A 23,207-nucleotide genomic window follows, 5' to 3' on the forward strand; every position below is an offset into this window, starting at 1 on the left:
TAAGATCATTCTTAAATTTAGTGGCTTATATCAACACGCATATATTTTGTTGAGCATGAAGGTCAGCTCAGAGGCTGATTATTGTAGCTGGAAAGATTTAAAAGGCTGTATAGCTCAGAACTGATGGACTTGGCTTGCTTAATTCAACTCTCACCCATGAATTTCTCTTCCTATTTCAGTGTCTAGGAACTAGAATAGTTTTGTCTGGTGTTTGAGTATGCTTTCATCTACTATATTAGAATATACAACACTTATGTTTCTGGCAAAACCTCCATGCTATGACACAAAAGGGAAGAAGGGCAAGTGGAAGCATGTCAAACATAGGGAGGAATTAGACTCGACTCATCCTGTTAAGCAGACACTACTTTTTAGTAACTAACCCACTCCCAAAATGAGATCTTTAGCCTATTTGTGGGAACAGAGCTCTTTTGGCTTATTCATTTCCTTTGTTGTTGTTGTTTTTTTTTTTAAATCCATTCTATAATCAGCCTCCAAACGCTGACATCATTGCATATATTAGCAATATTTTGCTGAAAGGACCCTGATATAGCTGTCTCTTATGAGACTATGCCGGGGCCTAGCAAACACAGAAGTGGATGCTCACAGTCAGCTATTGGATAGATCACAGGGCCCCCAATGGAGGAGCTAGAGAAAGTACCCAAGGAGCTGGGGGGGGGGGGATCTGCAACCCTATAGGTGGAACAACAATATGAACTGACCAGTACCCCCCGCCCCAAGAGCTCATGTCTCTAATTGGATATGTATCATAAGATGGCCTAGTCGGCCATTAGTGGAAAGAGAGGCCGATTGGTCTTGCAAACTTTATATGCCTCAGTACAGGGGAATGCCAGGGCCAAGAAGTGGGAGTGGGTGGGTGGGGGAGTGGGTGTGGGAGGGTGTGGGGCACTTTTGGGACAGCATTGGAAATGTAAATGAAATAAATACCTAATTAAAAAAAAACAAATTTAATCTATATAAATTAGGTAAGAGAAAACAACCTTAATGATATAGACAGCTATATCAGGGTCCTTTCAGCAAAATCTTGCTGGCATATGCAATGGTGTCAGAGTTTGGAGGCTGATTATGGGATGGATCTCTGGGTGTGGAAGTCTCTAGATGGTCCATCCTTTCGTCTCAGCTCCAAACTTTGTCTCTGTAACTCCTTCCATGGGTGTTTTGTTCCCAATTCTAAGAAGGGACAAAGTACTGATATTTTTAGTATAGTAAGTTAAGGAGTATTGTTGAAATTGATTTATCTATTTCTTTTGAGTTCTTTTTTTTTTCCATTTTTATTAGGTATTTAGCTCATTTACATTTCCAATGCTATACCAAAAGTCCCCCATACCCACCCACCCCCACTCCCCTGCCCACCCACTCCCCCTTTTTGGCCCTGGCGTTCCCCTGTACTGGGGCATACAAAGTTTGCAAGTCCAATGGCCCTCTCTTTCCAGTGATGGCCGACTAGGCCATCTTTTGATATATATGCAGCTAGAGTCAAGAGCTCCGGGGTACTGGTTAGTTCATAATGTTGTTCCACCTATAGGGTTGCAGATCCCTTTAGCTCCTTGGGTACTTTCTCTAGCTCCTCCATTGGGAGCCCTGTGATCCATCCATTAGCTGACTGTGAGCATCCACTTCTGTGTTTGCTAGGCCCCGGCATAGTCTCACAAGAGACAGCTACATCTGGGTCCTTTCAATAAAATCTTGCTAGTGTATGCAATAGTGTCAGCGTTTGGATGCTGATTATGGGGTGGATCCCTGGATATGGCAGTCTCTACATGGTCCATCCTTTCATCTCAGCTCTAAACTTTGTCTCTGTAACTCCTTCCATGGGTGTTTTGTTCCCAATTCTAAGGAGGGGCATAGTGTCCATACTTCAGTCTTCATTCTTCTTGAGTTTCATGTGTTTAGCAAATTGTATCTTATATCTTGGGTATCCTAGGTTTGGGGCTAATATCCACTTATCAGTGAGTACATATTGTGTGAGTTTCTTTGTGAATGTGTTACCTCACTCAGGATGATGCCCTCCAGGTCCATCCATTTGGCTAGGAAATTCATAAATTCATTCTTTTTAATAGCTGAGTAGTACTCCATTGTGTAGATGTACCACATTTTCTGTATCCATTCCTCTGTTGAGGGGCATCTGGGTTCTTTCCAGCTTCTGGCTATTATAAATAAGGCTGCTATGAACATAGTGGAGCATGTGTCCTTCTTACCAGTTGGGGCATCTTCTGGATATATGCCCAGGAGTGGTATTGCTGGATCCTCCAGTAGTACTATGTATAATTTTCTGAGGAACTGCCAGACTGATTTCCAGAGTGGTTGTACAAGCCTGCAATCCCACCAACAATGGAGGAGTGTTCCTCTTTCTCCACATCCACGCCAGCATCTGCTGTCACCTGAATTTTTGATCTTAGCCATTCTGACTGGTGTGAGGTGGAATCTCAGGGTTGTTTTGATTTGCATTTCCCTGATGATTAAGGATGTTGAACATTTTTTCAGGTGCTTCTCTGCCATTCAGTATTCCTCAGGTGAGAATTCTTTGTTCAGTTCTGAGCCCCATTTTTTAATGGGGTTATTTGATTTTCTGAAGTCCACCTTCTTGAGTTCTTTATATATGTTGGATATTAGTCCCCTATCTGATTTAGGATAGGTAATGATCCTTTCCCAATCTGTTGGTGGTCTTTTTGTCTTATTGACGGTGTCTTTTGCCTTGCAGAAACTTTGGAGTTTCATTATGTCCCATTTGTCAATTCTCTATCTTACAGTACAAGCCATTACTGTTCTGTTCAGGAATTTTTCCCCTGTGCCCATATCTTCAAGGCTTTTCCCCACTGTCTCCTCTATAAGTTTCAGTGTCTCTGGTTTTATGTGAAGTTCCTTGATCTACTTAGATTTGACCTTAGTACAAGGAGATAAGTATGGATCGATTCGCATTCTTCTACACGATAACAACCAGTTGTGCCAGCACCAATTGTTGAAAATGCTGTCTTTCTTCCACTGGATGGTTTTAGCTCCCTTGTCAAAGATCAAGTGACCATAGGTGTGTGGGTTCATTTCTGGGTCTTCAATTCTATTCCATTGGTCTACTTGTCTGTCTCTATACTAGTACCATGCAGTTTTTATCACAATTGCTCTGTAGTAAAGCTTTAGGTCAGGCATGGTGATTCCACCAGAGGTTCTTTTATCCTTGAGAAGACTTTTTGCTATCCTAGGTTTTTTGTTATTCCAGATGAATTTGCAAATTGCTCCTTCTAATTCATTGAAGAATTGAGTTGGAATTTTGATGGGGATTGCATTGAATCTGTAGATTGCTTTTGGCAAGATAGCCATTTTTACAATGTTGATCCTGCCAAGCCATGAGCATGGGAGATCTTTCCATCTTCTGAGATCTTCTTTAATTTCTTTCTTCAGAGACTTGAAGTTTTTATCATACAGATCTTTCACTTTCTTAGTTAGAGTCACGCGAAGGTATTTTATATTATTTGTGACTATTGAGAAGGGTGTTGTTTCCCTAATTTCATTCTCAGCCTGTTTATTCTTTGTATAGAGAAAGGCCATTGACTTGTTTGAGTTTATTTTATATCCAGCTACTTCACCGAAGCTCTTTATCAGGCTTAGGAGTTCTCTGGTAGAATTTTTAGGGTCACTTATATATACTATCATATCATCTGCAAAAAGTGATATTTTGACTTCCTCTTTTCCAATTTGTATCCCCTTGATCTCCTTTTGTTGTCGAATTGCTCTGGCTAGTACTTCAAGTACTATGTTGAAAAGGTAGAGAGAAAGTGGGCAGCCTTGTCTAGTCCCTGATTTTAGTGGGATTGCTTCCAGCTTCTCTCCATTTACTTTGATGTTGGCTACTGGTTTGCTGTAGATTGCTTTTATCATGTTTAGATATGGGCCTTGAATTCCTGATCTTTCCAAAACTTTTATCATGAATGGGTGTTGGATCTTGTCAAATGCTTTTTCTGCATCTAACGAGATGATCATGTGGTTTTTGTCTTTGAGTTTGTTTATATAATGGATTAAATTGATGGATTTTCATATATTAAACCATCCCTGCATCTCTGGAATAAAACCTAGTTGGTCAGGATGGATGATTGCTTTAATATGTTTTTGGATTCGGTTAGCGAGAATTTTATTGAGGATTTTTGCATCGATATTCATAAGAGAAATTGGTCTGAAGTTCTCTATCTTTGTTGGGTCTTTCTGTGGTTTAGGTATCAGAGTAATAGTGGCTTCATAAAATGAGTTGGGTATAGTACCTTCTACTTCTATTTTGTGAAATAGTTTGTGCAGAACTGGAATTAGATCTTCTTTGAAGGTCTGATAGAACTCTGCACTAAACCCGTCTGGTCATGCGCTTTTTTTGGCTGGGATACTATTAATAACTACTTCTATTTCTTTAGGCGATATGGGACTGTTTAGATGGTCAACTTGATCCTGATTCAACTTTGGTACCTGGTATCTGTCCAGAAATTTGTCCATTTCGTCCAGGTTTTCCAGTTTTGTTGAGTATAGCCTTTTGTAGAAGGATCTGATGGTGTTTTGGATTTCTTCAGGATTTATTGTTATGTCTCCCTTTTCATTTCTGATTTTGTTAATTAGGATTTTGTCCCTGTGCCCTTTAGTGAGTCTAGCTAAGGGTTTATCTATCTTGTTGATTTTCTCAAAGAACCAACTACTCGTTTGGTTAATTCTTTGAATAGTTCTTCTTGTTTCCACTTGGTTGATTTCACCCCTGAGTTTGATTATTTCCTGCCTTCTACTCCTCTTGGGTGAATTTGCTTCCTTTTTTTCTAGGGCTTTTAGATGTGTTGTCAAGCTGCTATTATGTGCTCTCTCCCGTTTCTTCTTGGAGGCACTCAGAGCTATGAGTTTCCCTCTTAGAAATGCTTTCATTGTGTCCCATAGGTTTGGGTACATTGTGGCTTCATTTTCATTAAACTCTAAAAAGTCTTTAATTTCTTTCTTTATTCCTTCCTTGACCAAGGTGTCATTGAGAAGAGTGTTGTTCAGTTTCCACGTGAATGTTGGCTTTCCGTTATTTATGTTGTTATTGAAGATCAGTCTTAGGCCATGGTGGTCTGATAGGATACATGGGACAATTTCAATATTTTTGTATCTTTTGAGGCCTGTTTTGTGACCAATTATATGGTCAATTTTGGAGAAGGTCCCGTGAGGTGCTGAGAAGAAGGTATATCCTATTGTTTTAGGATAAAATGTTCTGTAGATATCTGTCAGGTCCATTTGTTTCATAACTTCTGTTAGTTTCACTGTGTCCCTGTTTAGTTTCTGTTTCCACGATCTGTCCATTGATGAAAGTGGTGTGTTGAAGTCTCCCACTATTATTGTGTGAGGTGCAACGTGTGCTTTGAGCTTTACTAAGGTGTCTTTAATGAATGTGGCTGCCCTTGCATTTGGAGCGTAGATATTCAGAATTGTGAGTTCCTCTTGGAGGATTTTACCTTTGATGAGTATGAAGTGTCCCTCCTTGTCTTTTTTGATAACTTTGGGTTGGAAGTCGATTTTATCCGATATTAAAATGGCTACTCCAGCTTGTTTCTTCAGACCATTTGCTTGGAAAATTGTTTTCCAGCCTTTCACTCTGAGGTAGTGTCTGTCTTTTTCCCTGAGATGGGTTTCCTGTAAGCAGCAGAATGTTGGGTCCTGTTTGTGTAGCCAGTCTGTTAGTCTATGTCTTTTTATTGGGCAGTTGAGACCATTGATATTAAGAGATATTAAGGAAAAGTAATTGTTGCTTCCTGTTATTTTTGTTGTTAAAGTTGGCATTCTGTTCTTGTGGCTGTCTTCTTTTAGTTTTGTTGAGGGATTATCTTCTTGTTTTTTCTAGGGCGTGGTTCCCTCATTGTATTGGTTTTTTTCTGTTATTAGCCTTTGAAGGGCTGGATTCGTGGAGAGATAATGGGTGAATTTAGTTTTGTCGTGGAATACTTTGGTTTCTCCATCTATGGTAATTGAGAGTTTGGCTGGGTATAGTAGCCTAGGCTGGAATTTGTGTTCTCTTAGTGTCTGTATAACTTTTGTCCAGGCTCTTCTGGCTTTCATAGTCTCTGGTGAAAAATCTGGTGTAATTCTGATAGGCTTGCCTTTATATGTTACTTGTCCTTTTTCCCTTACTGCTTTAAGTATTCTATCTTTATTTAGTGCATTTGATGTTCTGATTATTATGTGTCGGGAGGAATTTCTTTTCTGGTCCAGTCTCTTTGGAGTTCTGTAGGCTTCTTGTATGTTCATGGGCATCTCTTTCTTTAGATTTGGGAAGTTTTCTTCAATAATTTTGTTGAAGATGTTTGCTGGTCCTTTGAGTTGAAAATCTTCATTCTCATCCACTCCTATTATCCGTAGGTTTGGTCTTCTCATTGTGTCCTGGATTTCCTGGATGTTTTGAGTTAGGATCTTTTTGCATTTTCCATTTTCTTTGATTGTGTCTACTTCCCTTTTTAGGTCTAGTATGGTTTTGTTCATTTCTATCACCTGTTTCGATGTGTTTTCCTGTTTTTCTATAAGGACTTCTACCTGTTTGGTTGTGTTTTCCTGTTTTTCTTTAAGGACTTGTAACTCTTTAGCAGTGTTCTCCTGTATTTCCTTAAGTGAGTTATTAAATTCCTTCTTTATGTCCTGTACCATCATCATGAGAAATGCTTTTAAATCCAGGTCTACCTTTTCAGGTGTGTTAGGATGTCCTGGACTGGGCGAAGTGGGAGTGCTGGGTTCTGATGATGGTGAGTGGTCTTGGTTCCTGTTAGTAGGATTCTTACGTTTACCTTTCGCCATCTGGCAATCTCTGGAGTTAGTTGTTATAGTTGTCTTTGTTTAGAGATTGTTCCTCTGTTGCTTTTGTTACCCTCTATCAGCAGACGTGGGAGACTAGCTCTCTCCTCTGAGTTTCAGTGGTCAGAGCAGTTTCTGCAGGCAAGCTCTCCTCTTTCAGGGAAGGTGTACAGTTATCTGGTGTTTGGACCTCCTCCTGGCTGAAGATGAAAGCCCAAAACAGGATCTTTCCCAGAAGCTGTGTTGCTTTGGCCAGGAAGGTGGTCGGTTGTCTGGAGCCGAAGATGGCGCCGCCTCAGAAGCTCTATGGCTCTCGCCTTTCCCAGAAACGTCTGGCCTCTGTATTCCACACCGTCACCCGTGCAGCCTGCCCTCCGCGGAGTCCTGGAGCCAAGGATACTTCCACTGCCAGGGCCTGAGGCACAAACCTCTCAGGCTGGCGGATCCCTGTGCACTCACCAGGAAGGTGGCCGGTTGTCTCTTTTGAGTTCTTAAAATGTGAGTTCCATACATTGTGAAGTGTATTTGTTACTGTTTATCAGATATTTTATTTATTTACATTTCAAATGTTATACCCTTTCCTGGTTTCCCCTCCACAAACCCTCTATCCCACATCCCCTTCTCCTGTTACCTATTCACCCACTCACTTCCTCTTCACCACCTTGGCATTCCCTTACACTGGGGTATCAAGCCCTCTACTTGTTTTTATTTTTTTTCATTCCTCAGTTGTGAACCTTTATTGACACCTGGCTCAACACTGGCTTCTTGTCCTAGACTGTTGTCTAAAGGGTTACTTTAGGGACAAACATGGATCTCAAAAGTTTGTTGAGTCTCCTAGAAACAAAACCCTTTCCTCTTCCATGAAAAGCATGGGATAACAGTCTCTGCACTGCTGGTAGGAGGTGTGAACTCACTGGTTGCTATCCATTCTTCAGTGACAGGAAATAGCAGGAAAAGGGAGAGTTATGTACTGAGGAAATATGATGGCGCATAGAGTGAGGCAGTTATTCATCTGTGTGGGTTTTGACAGATCCATGGGACATTAAATATTCAACATCATTTTAGACAAGTTGAGAGAACTTGTGTGTCTAACATATCCCACATATTTCCACAGAGAAGAACGTCTGTGTACCAGAGCAGAGGTAGGTCAGAGCAGAGCGAAGGAGAATAATCTTTCTGTGCCACAGGTGATCACTGTATTCTCACAGGTAGTTGTGTTTAAGCCCAGAATTTCATATAGGTATTCAAAATTAATCCTGAGGGAGAGGACAGAGTATACGTTATGCTATTCCCTTTTCTGTCCCTTTTTGAGTTGCATTGTAACATCCTTGGCTCTAGCAGAAGTTTGTGGCTACAGTGCTGTGCACCTAGTGACAAGCAGGCAAAAATTTCTAATGTTGAGTTAAATAAGCAAGATGAGGTGAGCAGACAATGCATAATTCTAATTGTGTGCACTATTAAAAATAGTCAAGCACAGAAGAAAATGATCTCAGAGGCTAGGGACGGAGAGAAATGGGTGATGGCTGATCCACAGCAAGAAAGTCTTAGTTATGGAAATGAATGAATCTAGAAATCTGAATACCATGTCTAGAGATAAATCTCTGCATTCAACAATCATATATATATGTATATATATATGAGAGAGTAGATTTTACTTACATGTTCCTACAACTATGAGTTAAAAGAGAAATCTGTTTATGTGATGAAATAACATATTTCCATGTGCTCATATTTTTCTGTCATACTGCTTCAATAAGACTTTTTAAGATTTCAGGTCTCAGTTTATTATGCTACATATGGAAATGACGTGTCAGAGAAGTGACACTTCCCAGCTTTTCTTTGGGAGCAGATATTTTACTTACTAGTTACTCACCTCCCCTACTCCATCCCTAAAAGAAGATTATGTAGTGTATCTATCATTAGGTGCCAAAACACAAGTAACCTTTTTCTGTGTAGAATATAATAAAAATCAGTTTGGATTGACAGCTACAATTTAGGATCTCATGTTTGGACCAGTGCTAAGCTGTCATTACAACAACACCTTGCCTTCCTTCATTTGCTCTTCTCTTTATGTGATTGCATGTCAAAATTATGAGCTTAATTTTTAGTATGCTTGAATATTTATACATATGATTCATATTTCAAAAGGCTTGAGTGGGCTCTTCAATATTTTTAAGACTATAAAGTATGCCATGAGGCTAAAATCTCCACTAAACTGATATAAGCACTTCAAAAATTATTTATTTTTGACATATATTCTTTTATCATTTCACTCTTACGTTTTCCTGCTTCAAAGACTCCCATATACCCCCTCCCCCCCGCTCTCATTCAAACTCTTGGTCATCCCTTTCCCCCATAAATTGCTGTTACACTTACACACACACACACACACACACACACACACACACACACACACACATGAATACATTTATAGTCATGAATATATAAATCAAACCTACTCAGTCTGTATAATGTTACTTGTATGCATGTTTTTAGAGCTGAACATCCAGACAACCAATTGGTATGCTCTTTCCAGGGAAGACTACTGTCTCTTGCTTTCACTACGCCTTAGTTACCTACAGTTTTGCATTCAGGGTTGAGCTCTCATGGCCTTTCCTTCCTCTACATACGCATGTCTATTGCTCTTGTCCAAGTCAATCTCCCATTTAGGTAGTCATGTTAGTTAGATATTATGGGCATTTAAAAATGAATTTTTGTTTTCTCTTAGCAGATTTTAATTTACCTTCAAGAATCAGTAGCAAATATAAGTAAGACAAGGTTGTGAAATTTTGGAAATCCATGATATAAACCCCTATATACCCCATGCACATGGCAATCATGAATATTGTATTACCTGTATGCTTTTCAAAGCCATTCTATACTGAGACAAAGCTAGTTCATGAGTGTGTTCATCTCTTTTGAGCTGTACCTCAGCTCAGTCAGAGAAGAGAACTTTCAGTAGATTTGCCTTCAGGTTCTATAGAGAACCACAGTGACACAGCTTTTGTAAGGCATCTGTGTTCTAATGGCTTTTCAGTGATGCAGCTGCCCGATATAGCTATTCTGAAAGTTACTACTCACCGGTACTCTTTTTTTTTTTTTTTTTTCCATTTTTTATTAGGTATTTAACTCATTTACATTTCCAATGCTATACCAAAAGTCCCGCATATCCACCCACCCCCACTCCCCTGCCCACCCACTCCCCCTTTTTGGCCCTGGAATTCCCCTGTACTGGGGCATATAAAGTTTGCAAGTCCTATGGGCCTCTCTTTCCAGCGATGGCCGACTAGGCCATCTTTTGATATATATGCAGCTAGAGTCAAGAGCTCCGGGGTACTGGTTAGCTCATAATGTTGTTCCACCTATAGGGTTGCAGATCCCTTTAGCTCCTTGGCTACTTTCTCTAGCTCCTCCATTGGGACCCCTATGATCCATCCATTAGCTGACTGTGAGCATCCACTTCTGTGTTTGCTGGGCCCCGGCATAGTCTCACAAGAGACAGCTACATCTGCGTCCTTTCAATAAAATCTTGCTAGTGTATGCAATGGTGTCAGCGTTTGGATGCTGATTATGGGGTGGATCCCTGGCTATGGCAGTCTCTACATGGTCCATCCTTTCATCTCAGCTCCAAACTCCGTCTCTGTAACTCCTTCCATGGGTGTTTTGTTCCCAAATCTAAGGAGGGGCATAGTGTCCACACTTCAGTCTTCATTCTCCTTGAGTTTCATGTGTTTAGCAAATTATATCTTATATCTTGGGTATCCTAGGTTTGGGGCTAATATCCACTTATCAGTGAATACATATTGTGTGAGTTTCTTTGTGAATGTGTTACCTCACTCAGGATGATGCCCTCCAGGTCCATCCATTTGGCTAGGAATTTCATAAATTCATTCTTTTTAATAGCTGAGTAGTACTCCATTGTGTAGATGTACCACATTTTCTGTATCCATTCCTCTGTTGAGGGGCATCTAGGTTCTTTCCAGCTTCTGGCTATTATAAATAAGGCTGCTATGAACATAGTGGAGCATGTGTCCTTCTTACCTGTTGGGGCATCTTCTGGATATATGCCCAGGAGAGGTATTGCTGGATCCTCCGGTAGTACTATGTCCAGTTTTCTGAGGAACCGCCAGACTGATTTCCAGAGTGGTTGTACAAGCCTGCACTCCCACCAACAATGGAGGAGTGTTCCTCTTTCTCCACATCCTCGCCAGCATCTGCTGTCACCTGAATTTTTGATCTTAGCCATTCTGACTGCTCACCGGTACTCTTATAAGCTACCCTACTACATGCACTGATTCACCAAGCTAAACATGAATAGAACATTTTCCCTGTTCTGAGTTGATGCCCCATCTGGAACAAATAGACATATGTTAATATCTATCTAGAAAAATTACGTATATTAATATTCTACTTTAACTTATTACTCTAGAGCAAAATAAAAACAGATGAACCCACACTTAGAATGAACTCCAGCATGCTGGTAGTTGTGTGTAAAAGAACTTTGGACAACTATCTCTCACTTCGTCAGCAAGCACTCATTCTCTGCTAACAGTGGGTGACACTTTTACTTAATTGTAATTTTAATTATTTTTTCATATGATTATGCCTTTCCTACTTCTCTTTTAATTTAAAAACTATTTTAAGTACCCTTTAATAATTTTATACATGCATGCAATTTATCTTGATCCTAGCCAACCTAAATCCTCCTACTCATTCCCTCCTACCACCCACACATGCTAGCTCTTTTTGCCTTCATGTCCTGCTTTTCTTCTTTATCCTAAGCCACAGAATCCACCTAGTGTTGTCTCAGTAGAGTGTGGCGCCATCTACTTGGGGCTCTGGCTACCTCCTGGTGGCCATACTTCTAAAGAAAAATGGATATTTTATTCCCCCCTCTCTTTTTAATTTCCAAAGACATATTCTGTAACAAGAAATATTTGGAAATTGGCTTAGGCCAGGGGGATGCTTTTGGATGGCCCACTTTTTCTTTAACCTAGTCATGGTCATTTAGAAGCAGCAAAAATAGATTTAATAAATGAGTATTTTTAAAGGCATTTATTCCAGATATAGACAGCTCAATAGTTCTGAGGTTGTAGGATAAAGAGCTATTCAAGGAGTGAAAGGACCCTTTTAGAGCAAGGCGAAGAAAGAAAAAAAGAAAGGAGAAGCTGAGGAGGTGATGGGTCAGCACACTCCAGAGGGGCCAAAGGTGGAAACAGAATTTCTTATGGAGCAACCACGTGAAAGGAGAGCAGCTAAGTTCTGATATTCAAAGGGGGAGAAAAGCAAAGAGGTCATATTTGAAAACATAAATGATAGGTCTAGAGCTTTCTTATTTCAAACAGTTCTGTACTGCTAACTCTCAATATAAATGTATTAAAAATAAATAGATTAAGCATATGTGACTAGAGGAGAAATTGACAGCAGTTATTTGTGTAATAGTTTCAAAGGCTGTAGACTCCTTTCAATTTCCTGTAGTCACAGTGCTCAATAGAGGATTCACCTTAGAGGCCTCAATATATACAATTTAGGGAGTGAGTAAATGCAGACAGGGCTGGCAGGTCTGCCTTCTCCAAGGAGGCCCTGTGCTTGAACCCAGCTGGACTCTTGATTCTCAAAGAGGAAATGAGTTTGTTTACATTGCACAATGTTGAGCAGCCTGTGTTCCCTCATGAAGGAGAACATGGCATTCACCACAATTGAGGAATGACCTTTTCTTCCCCTGGAGCAATGGGAGTTTAGCAGCTGGTGGTGGACTTACTGCCATGGTCTTTAGAAGGTTAGTTCCTGGCAGGCTTTCGCCTTTAGCTGGTCTATTGACTTTTTTTTTTTTCTTGTAGTTTAGAAAATAGAGCTAGCCCAACTGCTAATGTCAAGCAAAGACATTTGTTAGGCTAGTTCTTGGCCAGTGATCTGACTTTCGTATTTGCAAGAAGAACAGAAAAACAATCCCAGTTAACAAGAATTTATTGAACAACTACTTTGTACCATTTTAAAAAAATCACGCAAACTGATTTAAGGAGTTTATGCTTCTGAGAGACAATTGTGTGTTTTAAGAAATATTAGAATGCAATCTATAGTAGAAATATGAAAGGACTTTAACACAAAATAGGGATAAATATATCTTCTTTAATATCAAATGAAAAACAAAATCAAATCTCTATTACTACTCCATATTATTAGGACACTGCGTTCTTGTTTTTAGGCTGTACTAACCACATTGATTTTTGGAAATTCATTTTGCATAGTATCAAATGGAGATACAATTGTTTAAGTCAACTGATTTGTAGTTTTACTAAATTTGTATACATATGTACTCTTTTAAAAGCAATCTGCCAATTTAACAAAATCTCAAATTAATAATGAAATGCTCATTTTCTATGTGAGGACATAAAACACTATTAGACGTCTATAAAAGACAAATGAGGACTACTAAGATATGCCAGCATCTGTCCATCAGAATTTGGAAAATTATATATATATAAGAAATACGTGTAAAACATTGGTAATATAAAATGTTAATTTGATTGGGAAAATGTTGTTTCTAAAATTACATTCCATAGATTTTACCCTAGCATCTTCTCAAAATAAATGCATTTCATATAACACGTACTGTGCAGAAATATTGCTGGTAATTGCTCCAATTTAGAAATGGCTTTAATGTCCATCAACAGAACCACAAATATGTACTAGTACAAGACTACTCCTTAACAAAGTGCCATGACCTCAGTGAATTAAATATTTTTCAGATAGTTCTGCTAGATTCTGGATTAAGTTTTAGTAAGCTAAAGTCCAGTCATTATTGGCCCTGGTTCTGTCTGGGCATGCTGGGGAAATATTCATTTTCTTGTTTCCTTTAGCCTCCTTGGCTTTTACAGTAATATTTCCTTTTTCATTCTATCATTATATGGCTTTCTGCTTTCTTTTTACATCCCAATTTCCCTTACGAGATCATTTCAGCTTCACTGGATCTGCAATGATAATGGAAAATGACTTCTAATTCCAGAATCCTTAACTTAGTCAATAACTTAGCGTCCCTTTGGATATAAGGTAACTGACACTCCCAGGCACTACACAAGGGCACAGTTATCATTTGGGAAGCTTAATCTAACCAAGCAGACTCACTACTAAACCAGAACAAATTATTTAAATATACCAAACTACATATAAAATTATAAACACACCACTGACTAATATGACCATAAAAGACAAAACTACACAAATCCATTTATATTCAAGATATTCTAAATTAGCCTGTGATAAGAATATTATGGAAATGGTCATTTGCATTAAAAATGACTATAGAGCAGACTTTGGGAGATTTGTGAAGTACATGTCATGCTTTATCTTGTTCTGTGTTGTAGTTCCATATTGTATGTTCTTACGTGTAGTCAGAAATTTAAAAAATGCTTTTACCTTAGTTTAGTTCATGGTTCGTCTATTTTTTGTTTATTTGTTTTATTTTGTTTTTCTTTGCTCTTTTAAAGTACAATCATCTTACCATGTCTAATCCTGAGTTCCTTGCTGTGATTCTTGTTAATTCACATGGTTTCTCCCATGGCTCCTATTTTCATTGATAGCTCCATTTGGCATCTTTAGAGGTATGTATGTGAAATGTATGACCCGCATCAAATCAGGGTTCCTCCAGACAGGGGTACCCACAATTTGCAGAAGGAATTTAGAAAAGCTTTGTGTAAATGATTGATGTACTCTTATGACACATTATATTAGCATAGCAAAAACATGCACTAATTTTGTCCAGATATAAGCATGTGTAAACTAATAAGTGTATGCTCCCACTTTTGTGACAGCAAGGTGAGTCCAATCTCTTAAAAAATATGGTGATACAGTATAAAATCCCAAGAAAGAGTCCATAGCATGAACCAAGGGTCAGTTACATTTATGATTAGATACAATATTCTTGCAACTTTTCCAACTTGAGCCAAAGCAAATGACTACTATAAGTCCTCAGACTCACCAAATACTCTTGAACAGAAAGCCAGGGTAGTGCCTTTCTGTGATGGTTTGTCTATTCTTGGACCAGGGAGTGGCACCATTTGGAGGTGTGACCTGGTTGGAGTAGGTGTGTCACTGTGGATGTGGGCATATGATCCTCACGCTAGTTGTCTGGAAGTCAGTCTTCCACTAGTAGCCTTTGGATGAAGATGTAGAACTCAGCTCTGCCTGCAGCATGCCTGCCTGGAAACTGCCATGCTCCCACCTTGATGATAATGGACTGAACCTCTGAACCTGTAAGCCAGCCCCAACTAAATGTTGTTTTTATAAGACTTGCCTTGGTCATGGTGTCTGTTCACAGCAGTAAAACCCTAACTAAGACAACAACAAATACAGAAGTGGATGCTCACAGCCATTCATTGGACAGAGCACAGGCTTCCCAACGGAGGAGCTAGAGAAAGTACCCAAGGATCTGAAGGGGTTTGTAGCCCCATAGGAGGAGGAACAATATGAACAAACCAGTACTCCCAGAGCTCATGTCTCTAGCTGCATATATAGCAGAAGATGGCCTAGTCGGCCATCAGTGGGAGGAGAGGCCCTTCGCCTTTCTTGCGAAGATTCTAGGCCCCAATATAGGGGAATGCCCACTATCTCCCCATGTATTCAATATAGTGTTTGAAGTCCTATCCATAGTAATTAGACAACAAAAGTAGACTAAAAGGATACAAATTGAAAAGGAAGAATTCAAAATATCACTATTTACAGATGATACGATAGTATACTAAAGTGACCCCAAAAATTCCACCAGAGAACTCCTAAACCTGATAAACAACCTCAGCAAAGTGGCTGGGTATAAAATTAATTCAAACAAATAAATGGCCTTCATCTACCCAAAGGATAAACAGGCTGAGAAAGAAATTAGGGAAACAATACCCTTCACAATAGTCACAAATAATATAAAGTATCTCGGTGTGAATCTAACTAAGCAAGTGAAAGATCTGTATGATAAGAACTTCAAGTCTCTGAGGACAGAAATCAAAGAAGATCTCAGAAGATGGAAAGATCTCCCATGCTCATAAATTGGCAGGATTAATATAGTAAAAATGGTCATCCTGCCAAAAGATATCTACCTAATAAATGCAATCCCCATCAAAATTTCAACTAAATTCTTCGTAGATTTAGAAAGAGTAATTTCCAAATTCATCTGGAAAAACAAAAAACCCAGGATAGCAAAACCTATTCTCAACAATAAAAGAACTTCTGGCAGAATCACCATCCCTGACCTCAAGGTGTAATAAAGAGCAATTGTGATAATAACTGCCTGGCATTGGTACAGTGACAGACAGGTAGATCATTGGAATAGAATTGAAGATCCAGAAATGGACCCACACACCTATGGTCACTTGATCTTTGACAAAGGAGCTAAAACCAACCAGTGGAAAAAGACAGCATCTTAAACAAATGGTGCTGGCACAACTGGCGGTTATCATGTAGAAGAATGCAAATTGATCCATTCTTATCTCCTTGTACAAAGCTCAAGTCCATGTGTATCAAGGACCTTTATATAAAGCCAGATACACTGAAATTTAAAGAAAAGGAAGTGGGGATAGCCCTGAACATATGGGCACAGGGGAAAAATTCCTGAACAGAACACCAATGGCTTGTGATGTAAGATCAAGAATCAACAAATAGGACCTCATACAATTGCAAAGCTTCTGTAAGGCAAAGGACACTTTCAAGAAGACAAAAGGGCCACCAACAGATTGGGGAATATCTTCACCAATCCTAAATCTGACAGAGAGCTAATATCCAATATATACAAAGAACTCAAGAAGTTAGACTCCAGCGAAACAAATTACCCTATTAAAAATGGGGTACAGAGCTAAACAAAGAATTCTCAACTGAGGAATACTGAATGGCTGTAAAGCACCTGAAAAAAATGTTCAACATCCTTTAGTCATCAAGAAAATGCAAATCAAAACAATCCTGAGATTCCACCTCAGACCAGTCAGAATGGCTAAAATAAAAAACTCAGGTGACAGCAGATGCTGGCGAGGGTGTGGAGAAAGAGGAACACTCCTCTACTGCAAGTTGGTACAACCGCTCTGGAAATCAATCTGGCGGTTCCTCAGAAAATTGGACATAGTACTACCCAAGGACCCAGCAATACCATCCCTTGGCATATACCCAGAAGATGCTCCTATTTGTAACAAGGACACATGCTCCACTATGTTCATAGCAGCCTTATTTATATCAGCCAGAAGCTGGAAAGAACCCAGATGTCCCTTAACAGAGGTATGGATACAGAAAATGTGGTACATTTATACAATGGAGTACTACTCAGATTAATAACCTATGCAGATTAACAATAAATTAAAAACAAAATGAAAGAAAATGTTACATTGATTCTATTTTGTATATCTTGCTATGTTTGTTATATTTATTGAACAGATTAACATAAGTAGATATCATGGCACAAAATTATTGATATAGCTGCAATCAAGTAATAATCAAGTTAACCTCCAAAATGCTCGGATGTCTTAAAGTCCATGTAACTAATTTGTATTTTATGAACACTTTATAAATGAATAAAAAGAAGTCACATGGACTGTGACTTATAGCTTAGCATGCATTGGCATGCTGAAGTGTCACGAGGCCATTTAGATGCACCGAGAGTTTCTTATATTTCATTCATTTTGTATTAATAAGATTCCTTAATATTTGAAATGCCTCTGCCATTACCTATTTATACAGTAGTCTGTCGAGGGAGGTGCCATTGACTACCTGGAAAAAATAGAAAATGTAAATCTAAACATGAAAGATCGTTTTAATGAGCAGTATGATCATCATCAAATAGGCCTGATGCTGAGCAAGGGCATTATTTCAGCTGTATAACTACAGGCTGTGTTCACAAAATGATTGCAACACAGAGGTCCTTGCTGTCTCACTATATTCCTTCTATATAATAGTACCAGTTCCAAGTTAAAGACATACTGATTTCAGTATTTTAGAATCTTTACTATAAATGCTCTTTGAATTGAAATAGGGAACTTAAGAAGCAATACACATTTCAACTGTTAATTTAGTTTTTTGTTCTTGCCTATCATCATGGTAGCAGGTATCTCCTATATTAAATCAATGGATTTAAACTATTCTTACAACCTCAAAGACAATTTATTAATTCAAAAAGTCTTGTCATGTAATTGTTATAAAAAATGAATAATTGAAAAGACAGGCAAAAAGAACCTTATGGTTCCCTTCTGTTTTATATGAGAAAGAAAGGAGTTAGATAGTGGGGAATGGCCAAAGTGTATAGAGAACTAAAAGAAATCCAGAATGTGGATTGAAGCACAAGCAAAAGGTCAAAATAGCTGCAACCCCTATTGTGAACTCAGATCTCATTTAATCTGCTTCACCTTCAAGTCTTCAATCCATCACCTTCTATTCTGAAGGAGAAGAAAGAGCTGCTTCCTGAAGTCCCAGCATTAACGTAGACTGATTCAGACATTGAGGCATGCCCACTTTTTCTGGATTTATTACTTGTCTGTAGCCGCCTCCCCACCCCCACCGCCCCGCCCCCCACCAACTCAACCTGGTATCGTCCACATTGCTTTCTGAAGTGTTGCCATCCAGCAAAGCCAAAATGTATTGAGAAGCTGGAAGCTTTTGTGTTTAATTCATCCTGCATGAGGGTGATTCTTTGACATTTATTCTAGCAAATCAAGGAAAGTGTGAATGTTAACATTCAGAATTCACAAGCCAAAGTTGGAATGATCATTTTTCACATCTCTAATCTAATTAAATAGTGTTTGATGCTGACATATCTAAATCGTTCCCACTCATATTCTGCCAAGGCTAGAGATACAGAAAACTATTCCTTACATTATTTTAAGAATAACACTTTTATATTTTGAAAATTCCATATATCTATCCAATGTGTACTGATCACATCCACCTACCACTACTCCTCAATTCCCTCATTCAATCACGCCAACTATATCTCATTTATTGTCTTCATGTTGTTATTAGTAACCTCTGAATCTAGTGTTTTTCAAGTGTGTAAATACATGTGACATTCACTGGGTCATGGCAACCTACAAGCAGCAGAGAATAACTGTCCCTTCTTCAGCAACCACCAGTTACCTATAGTTCTTCTGATAGGGCTGGGGAGTCAGGGGCCATTTCCAGTAGATTTGGAATTTTGACTGGCTTACTCTCATTCAGGCATTGTTAGGCAACCACTGGTGCTGTGAGTTGATTGGTGTAAGAGATAGGTCATGTCTAGAAATCATAAATTTACAAATGTCCTCCCAATCTGCCAGCTCTATATTCTTTCTGCCCCCTCTTCTATGAAGTTTCTTGAGTTTGGTAGGTAGAAAGGTGATAGAGATCCAGATATATGCCTCACCCAGATTTATGCACTTGGCATTATCTACCCAGGACACTTTGAGAGTACTATCATTAATCACTACCCATGGCCAAAAGAAACTTCTCTGAAGAAATTTTAAAGCAGCACAAATAAGTCAGTGCAACCAAATATTTAGGTTGCAATGTATAGCATGATAATTTAGCAAAAGAGTAATGGAAGGTCACCCTTTGGGACCAAGAGATCTTCCCAACTATTGGTGTTAGACAGGGTTTGCAGTACCAAGTGGAATATCCCTTCTGTGGAGCTGGTAATCAGAAAGTGGTTGGTTGTCCTCATAATCTTCATGTTACTCTTGAAACAACAGGCATGTCTTGCCAGGAAGTCACTATTGAAGCATGCTGCATCTAGAGCTGGATAAGGTCATTGATGTGCTTTTTTTGTGTTTTGTTTTGTTTTGTTTTTTTGTTTTCTCCCCCAGAGGACTGCATAGCACATCTCAGGCACTATGTAAGCAGGATGAGAGACTTATGGTCAGTTCAAGATTGATTTCTTCATGCACAAAATTAAAAAATCAGTGGTGTATCATCACTAATCATTTTGCTATCATAGGCAATTAAGATCACTAGAAGTATCCTGTGGTGGTTTGCGTGCCTTTATGAACTTCCTGACCAACAACTCCTAAGTAAGTATCCTGTGCCTGAAAATTTCACTTAATAATCATCTGTTCTGGGGCTATCACTTTTCACCTATGCAGAATATTTCTATCCAGTTTTTATCTATCTATCTATCTATCTATCTATCTATCTATCTATCTATCTATCTATCTATCTATCTACCTCATCTATGTACATTATTATTATTATTATTATTATTATTATTATTATTATTATTATTATTTTGCAAACTGCCTTCCTTGTGTAACCATCGATTTGGCTAACACATTCCCTATTCTCTTTTCTCCCAGTCTCCTTATGCTACCTTAAGACTTTAATAGACAGTATTTCTTCAGTTTCCTTTCATATTACATGTTCTTTACTATTGCCTCTACCTGGGTTTATTTCTTCAGGATCGCACAGCTTTTGTACCTTTGATTTTGGCTAAGTTTTCTGCTAATACCTCCTTCCCCATGCCCACTCACTTCTAGGCTTGAACCTCTCACACTTCGCAAAGGGTCACTAGAGGTGGATGCCTTGGGGGACAGAGGATAAAAAAATACAGATAAAATCAAAATATAAAGGGAAAGAGTGACCCACCCAAATCAATCAGCCAACCAAATACCAAACAATGGCAACAAAACTCTCCATTATTAACATAGACAGGAAGACAGGAATTATTGTGAAGTCTAGTAGTGTATGTTCACCTTTTCCAATAAAACACAGAGCAGGAAAGGGAGACTTCTAATAGGTCAGGCCTTAGGATCATTATAAATGAAGCTGTTAAATATATGTAATTTTATAGCAAAGAAAGGAGAAGTTGGCGTTTAGAGAATAGTTTAAAAGGATTTATGAATTGATGGATACAAATTAAAGATATATGCTGAGTTCCTAATATGCTCATATTCGGTTTATATTTGCTTTAATTAAAATTTAATTAAAGATCACTTGCATGTCTATGAACAATGGGTTTTGTGAGATGTTCCACAGATTTTCAGGCATCTAAATACTTGGTTCCTAGTTGCAGGTGCTGTTTGGGGAGGCTTAGGAGGTATCGCCTTGATAGAATCAGTATTTCACTGGAGATGAACTTTCAGCATTCAAAGGCTCATGCCATTCCCAGTTTGATCACTTCTCTTTCTGCTTCTTGTTTTTGCCTCCATACCTGCCTGCTGCCATGCTTCAGTGCAATGATGGTGATGGTCTCTTACCCATCTGGAACCCTGCCTGTATAAACTCTGTCTTCTGTAAGATGTCTTGGTCACTGTGTTTTAGCATAGCAATAGAAAAGTGAATAAACAGTTTTTTTTATGGTTGTATGAAGCCTTTATTTGTATTACTATGTTCTATGGAGTACATAATCGGGGACTTTTTCTACTTTATTTTTAGATATTAGGTTATCAGATATTATTATAACAACCATGGATCTACTTTTTCTAAACCTGATGCTTAAAGGAAGAAGACAATCTTCCATTGTTTTTGCACATGTGTATAAACATAGAAAATCTTAGCTATTAGTGTTAGTTATCCCTCTTTAAACTATGATCTACTTTGGCTAAGGGCTTCACCTTCCTGCTGAGTCAGGCTTGGTGGTGGCTGGGAGCTCAAGTTCGAGCTTGAATAAAGGGATTCTAATAAGATTTCATCAGAATCAGCTCCTTGGTGGTCTTTTTTTGGGGGTTCATGAACATTTCCTGGGACAACTATGCAATGGAATTTTTCAGCTTTTCAATTGATAAGGATAGAGATGTAGTTTAGTGACACAATACCTTGGTGATATGCGCTCCAGGACGGAGAAAAGAAATGCATCCTTTTAATTTTTAATAAAATGGATAAGCCAAAAGGAGTTATAACACATAAAGTAAGTCAGATTCATAAAACAAAATGTGGCATATTCCCATACATGAAGACTCTAAAAGCCAATCACATGGAAACACTGAAAATAATTGAGTAGGGAAGCAAGAATGAAGAGACATGGAACTGCAGAGTTGCAGTGCAGTAGCTGACATGTGAGGGTAGTTGAAGCTCTAACAGGATGGCTGCTCTTAATAATATTGGATTTTATAAGAAAAACTTGCCAGAAAAGTCGATTTGAGACATCTTGCCACATGTTACAAAAATTAGGGGATGGTGGGAATATTAGTTTGCTTAAATATGATTGTAATTTCACTGTACATACATATTACATAAAGTTCAATGTGTCCAAATCATGTTTTATGTACTTAACAAAGAAATTTAAAGTAAGGAAAACAAAAGTAAAACAGAAAGGTTCTGAGTATTGCTTTCATTTTTTTCTTTCTCTTCTATTATTTGATTTTATTTGCTCTCCTTCTTCCAGCCATTTTTTTTCCTCTCCCAAAAAAGTCCCCTTTCTACTTCCATGTCTTAAAAGTATTCTAGATTCCACATATAAGAGAAATTACAGTGTTTCCCTTCCTTAGACTGGCATTTTTTCTTTTCTATATGATTATCCTCACACCATTCACTTGTAAAACAACAACAACAAAACAAATAAAAACCCAAAAAACAACCAACCAACAAACAGACAAACAGTAAAAACAATAAATTTAGAGAATCTCTGCTATGGTCTGAATGTGTTCTTTAAAGTTCATATGTATTCATATGTTGATCTTAAATGACACTAAAGATAGTACCATTAGACATTAACTGAGTTATAAAAGCAGAGCCCCCCCGCCCCCCGGAAAGGCATTAGGCTCTTAAATTTTTCAAATGGGACTCCTGAATTCTGTTCTTGCACCACGTGTTATCCTAACCATCTATAAGTCTTTCCATCTCCCTGTCTGTCCCTTTTGCCTGTAAACAGGCAGTATCAGTCCGCCCCATTGGAAGCAGAAATCCAGGCCCTCACTAGACTACAAATCTTCTTGTGGCATGTTCTTGGACTGTAAGGATTCCAGGATGTAAAAATTAAATTTATGTCCTTTAAAATCTAATCATTTTGTGATATTTTGTATAGCAACATGAACAAGTTGAAACAGATGGTGGCTATCATGGTTGGCCAGTCACAGTTAGTAGCTTCAGGTAGTAATACAGATGCGAGAGAAATCAATTTCTTAGACAAAAAACCAATGGGAACATGAGGTCTTGAGACATTGACAGGGGATGTTATTTAGTAACTGACTTTTTCAGTCAAACAAGCACATGGGATTAAACGTCAACAGCTAGCTGTAAGGTTGGATAACACCATGACACTCTGCAAACATTCCATAATGTGGTCACTGACTTAAACACACAGCCTAGAAAGACCAAAGGAAATCACAGTACGGATTACTCTGCTTACTCTACATGTTTTAAAATTGATTTAAAATGCATAGTTGGTTGAGGATATCTAATCTTTATCCCAAATTTGAGAAACATTTAGAAAGGCATGTGTAGAAAGCATGTTGAACAACTGATTAGTACTCTTTTCA

This window comes from Mus musculus, chromosome 5 (genome assembly GCF_000001635.26).
Source record: "Mus musculus strain C57BL/6J chromosome 5, GRCm38.p6 C57BL/6J".
Lineage (NCBI taxonomy): Eukaryota > Metazoa > Chordata > Mammalia > Rodentia > Muridae > Mus > Mus musculus.